Raw genomic sequence first — 5752 nt, forward strand, 5'->3', positions numbered from 1 at the left:
ATTCCCTTAAGATGCGTGGTGATATGTCATCAAATCCTATCGCCTTATTAACATGAAGGTTATTTATTTCCTCAAATACTTCCTGCTCACTCACAATTAAGCTATCCTCTACACTTAAGTTCCTCATGATTTCACCCTGATCAGGATGAAACATACTTATAATTGATCACTGAATACTCAGCAATGTCTTCTGCAGCAGTTACCATTCTACTGCTTTCGTCCCTTAACTTAATCTTTCCATGATCATTCTTCCTTGTACTTGCCACATATCTAAAAAAAAAAACTAGGGATTTTCTTAGCCTGATATGCCAATTTCTGCTCATACTCTACTTTTGTTTTCCTCACTAACTGAGTCACTCTCCTGGCATGTTCTTTATATACTTCGTGTGACTGATTACCATTATTCGTCTTGTACTTCCTCCAAAGTATAGTACTTTCTTTTTCCAGATTTCATGCTTAAGCTCCACATTTATCCATTTTACACCTACCTTATTTAACCTTTTGGCCTTTGGGATACATTTGTACATTGATGCTGTTATGTTATGTATTTCTTTGTAAGTTTCCATGCAGCATTTATTTCCTTACTGCTCAACTCCTCTTTCCATGTTATAGCCCAAGGTAGTCTCCTAAGCTTGTCATAATCACCAGCCTTATAATTCCACATATATATCCTTTCCTCGCAAAAGCCTGCATACGACTATCCACAACACAGGTGATTACTTCATGATCAAGCAAAATGATGTCACAATGCATAAATGTTTGCACCTGAAATTCTGGAACGTGTCAACGAGAATCCAGATTTTCTTTCCAAGATGTGCCTTTCAGGTGAGCCACTTTTCATGTCAGCAGAAAAGTGAACAGGCATAATGTCAGGATATTGGGAGGGGGCTAATCCACGGTGTGTCGTGGAACATGTACATGACATCTGGTGTGGTGTAATGTGAAACACTATCGTTTTCCCTTTTTTTTCTTTTTTTTTTCATGGAAAGCAATATCAATGGAATGATTTACCTCGACATGCTGGAAAATTTCATCTTTCCACAACTTGAAGACTTGCAACTGCACATCTTCTTTCAACAGGATGGTGTCCTGCTACACTGGCATTTTGGAGGTCTTTGCAATTCTTGACTGGGTCTTCCCTCAGCAGTGGATTGGATTTGGAGGACCAATTCCCTGGCCACCACAATCTTACCCCACTTGATTTTTTTCTTGTGGGGATCTATGAAGGACACAGTCTACGTAACTAAAGTGGACAGCCTAGAGAACCTGAAACATTGCATTTTTGCTGCTATGTCTTCCATACCCCTCACATGCTTCAGATAACCTGGTCATAGATAGACCATCAACTTGACATTGTGCATGCTACTAAAGGAGCACATGTGGAATTGTACTTAGTTTTTTTGCAAAATCTTACTGAGTGTTCCTTCTCATTTGTACAATTTCAACACCATGGTCATACATTTAAGTAGTAGTAACTAGAGAGGTTCAATGTGGACACCCTGTGCGTGCGTGTGTGTTTATTTTTTTAGCCCTGACGAAAAGCAAGAAATTAGTGATGGTCCTTCACACTTGTAGGTTAAAAATCAAAGTGTATACAAACATTAAATTAAAAGGTGGAATATTCTAATGTTCCAAAATGTTTGAATATTCCTTTTCCATTTTAAGTTATAGGCTTTTTATACAACTTGGAGTATCTAAGCAATTTTTCAAGGCAGACATAGATAATTCATCAAATTAAATGCCATTCATGAAGATGATGATAGACTATATAGGATTCATCCTGCTACGTGGCTTTCTTGATTTCTCTTCTGTTGATCTTGATGGCTTCTGTATTATTATCCAATATCAAACTTGTGGTAACACAAAAAAGTTGGTCGGAGTCAGAATACAGTTTCTTATTCTTATAAAAATTATATGCTATTTTTATGATTTCTTCTGTGTTGTTTGTGGGTTCTTATTTTTGATTTTTAGTTGGTTGATCCATGTCTTGCCAGTAGCCTTCTCTTGTTTTGATATTTTAAAGCTAGTATTATTTTTGAAGGCACACCTTACTAATATGGTATTAACATTCCAAATGTTCTTTTTTAATTATCTTTTTTATATGTTTCTTGAGTTATTCCAACTCTTGAATAGTAATTGTTTTCTTAATAGATCTTCAGGGTTTTGGGAAAAACGTTTTTTCCCTTGAGTACTTGTTAACAATTGGTTTACTTCAGACTTTACTTGCTGTTTCAGTTTGGCTGCAGAATAGGTAGGTAGGTGTTGTTCTCAAATATATTCTGTAATTCTTTATTGATGTTAGTTTTGTATGCATTAATATTATTCTATATTATATTATATTAAATGGGAAAGAACTAAATCACTTATGATTTGCTGATGACATTGTTCTTTTAGGAACCTATGCAGAAGAACTTCAACAAATGTTCAATGAATTGAATGCTGAAAGGATTAAATATAAGCATAGACAAAACAAATGTAATATATAATAAATACATCACCAAAAAGCCTGTACAAATGGAACGCCAAGAAATTGATATAGTAACCTCTTATGTTCATCTAGGACAAAAGATCACATCAGAGGAAGACTGCAAAGAAGAAATTATAGGTAGAATTCAACTTCAGTGAATAGCATATGAATACTGTGAAGCACTCAAAGGAAACATCCCACTCTACCTTAAAAGAAAAATGTTTAACATTTGTATATTTCTGTTCATTATATATGGAAGTGAACTATGGACTTTGACTAAAAAATTAACCAACAAGTTGAGGATTATCCAGAGGAAAATGAAATAATCATTACTCAGTATTAACCATTCCAGATAGAAAGTGCAATACTTAGATATGAGCTCAAATTAGGGTGAGAGACATTATAACTGCTATTAAAAGACCCAAATAGCAATGGACAGGACATGTTGCAAGAAGTAACACCCAAAAATGGACATAATTGATATCTGAATCTCAGAGATGAAAAGAGAGCTACAGGAAGACCAAAGAGGCAGTGGGAGGATGAGATTAAAGAGATGGCTGGAACTCAGTGGCATAATAAAGTGCAAGATAGAAATGAATCGAGGACTAAAAAAATTAACCAACAAGTTGAGGATTACCCAGAGGAAAATGAAATGATCATTACTCAGTATTAACCATTCCAGATAGAAAGTGCAATACCTAAGTATTGCACTTTTGGATCACATTTTAATATGTTTCAGCTGTTGAATTTTTTTTGGAGAACATCATGTCCACTCTCTTTTAAGTTTGTTAGTATCGGGGATTTACTTATACAAACAATAACTTTTCTCCTCTGAGGTGTTTGAGATACAAAGCCATATTGTCCAGTCAATGCCTCTTCAAATGGAAGCCTATTGAGGCATTGAAATCTCTTGTAACATGTATATCTCAGTATTAGAAGGAAAGGATGTATATCTCAGGACTGGAAACAAGGTCAGAGAATAATAAATTTAGTTTAATCCTTTATCCAAGTGTGTGTGCAAACAAAGTTTGCACCTGAAAGTATCTTCAGGACTGGGGTAAAGTGTTACAACACCGGGCAACTCCTTGCAAAGGTGGAGCAAGCTACCAACACTCCCATCTCTTGCTTGCTCCACCTTTGCAAGGAGTTGCCCGGTGTTGTAACACTTTACCCCAGTCCTGAAGATACTTTCAGGTGCAAACTTTGTTTGCACACACACTTGGATAAAGGATTAAACTAAATTTATTATAGTCTGACTAAGTGAAAAATAAACTTTCAAGGTCAGAGAATAGATTAGTAGGAATGGCACTCCTCTTTTAGGTGACTTCGTTGGCTGATTGATGAGCATATTCATTCTCCACTCTTTTAGAAATGCTTGTGCCATAGAGTTACTATTAATTATTTATACAAAAATACAAGGAATAAGTAATACTATTTATTTAGATAAAGCCAAATATTTTGGCTTGAAAATTACAGGCCATATTCACTCTCCACTTGGCAGGCTGTGGGTTCAGATTATTCTACCATGGGTATGGATGTTTTCTGAATGTGAAAAGAAGCAAAAAAACTTTTCTGTATTTTTATATAATGCCTTTTTAAAAGTATAAACCTCTCATCTAAAAAAAAAACGAATCAAACTAAGAAAGCAAGTTGTGCTGTAGTTTAGAAGTGGGTAAACTTTACTGACCTCAGATCAGAACTTTCCCCACCTTTGCAACGAGTTGCCCTAGTGTTGAACTATGTGCTTTAGCTTATGCTACAATTCGCCAAAACTTTTATAGTTTGCTATATTCAGCATGAAACTCTTTGATTCCTATCTTTGAGTTTCTTATTCGGCTTTGAAATAATGTGGGATTTAATATTCCCTTAATTTAAATAATTGTTATATATCGCTCAAGTGAAGCCTATTGGCTCTTTAGTTTGCAGATGATGCGAAGCTGGGAAGGATTATTAGTAATAGTGCAGATGTGGTAGCCCTGCAAGAGGATTTGAATAAGCTTGATAGATGGGCAAATGAATGGGGGTGTCAGTTTAATGCAGTAAAATGTAAGGTCTTGAGGTTTGGGAAACATCAATGGGATGCTGCATACTCAATTATTTCATTGGAGGAAGTTGGGGAGACAAGAGATATGGGGTTGATGATTGATAGAAACCTGAAGTTTAGGGGACATATTGCAAAGGTGGTGAAGGTAACACAGAGGATTGCTGCAATTATGAGAAGGGCACTGACCTGCAGAGATAAGAGGGTTATCATTCCGTTGTATAAGTCTCTGATCAGACCACACTTGGATTATTGTTCTCAGATTTGGTCCCCAGGATTTGAAGGGGATAAATTAACTGTGGAAAAGATACAAAGATGGTCTCAGGACTGTACAAGGATAGTTATGAGAATCGGCTGAGGGAATGTGGACTGCAGAGTTTGGCGGATAGAAGGAGAGGTGATATGATTGAGACTTTTAAACTGTTGAGAGGTGGTTACAGAGTTGACACTGTGGAGTTCTTTCACTTGGTTGAACAGTGGGAAAGAGTGATGCCATCCCTGGAAGTTACGAAAGGAAACTGTGAGCAAGAGGGTGAGGAATGGTTTCTTTGCATGGAGGCTGGTTGAACCGTGGAATGCATTGCCTGATAGAGTGGTGAGGGCAAGAACGGTCAATGAGTTTAAGGAGTAGTATGATAGATTTTGTGTTTCTTAGGGGGAACCTCCCCTTGATGAGTCTTGACAGACTTTATGTTATTAGGAAGGACCTCCCACTATGAGTCTTTTGACTCCATGGAGGCCTGAATAATAATAATAATTTACTGATCTTTTTATTAGTGATTTCATTGTTTTTGCTTAACAGCATTGGTTGCTCCAATTTCATTCTAAATAATTAAAACACTAATGTCATACATCATCCAACTAGCAACACCAAAGCCATATTCAAATGGTTTTAGTGATAACACAGACCATAGGCAACACATTCAAATTAACTTGACATTTTAAGAGAGCATCTGTTCTGGACTAATTATGAAATAACAGCACATGTAAAAATAAAATTTATTGGCTTCTAATAAATATAAACATTATTAAAAATTATGTAAAAAGAAAAGGTTCAGTATCTATTTTATTAACATTCATAGCCTTGGCAAAGATATGCACCACCACAGTTATCCATACCAAATTTGTTATTCTTAATGGATCATACCTAGCAATCTCAATTGTGTAAACTATATCTTACAGACTTCCTTTTGTCATATGGAGGCTCTGATCAGTGACTAGCAATATGGAAATCTGCCACTCAA

This window comes from Typopeltis vanoorti, chromosome 21 (genome assembly GCF_054136105.1).
Source record: "Typopeltis vanoorti isolate ZY-2024b chromosome 21, IOZ_Tvanoo_1.0, whole genome shotgun sequence".
Classification (NCBI taxonomy): domain Eukaryota; kingdom Metazoa; phylum Arthropoda; class Arachnida; order Uropygi; family Thelyphonidae; genus Typopeltis; species Typopeltis vanoorti.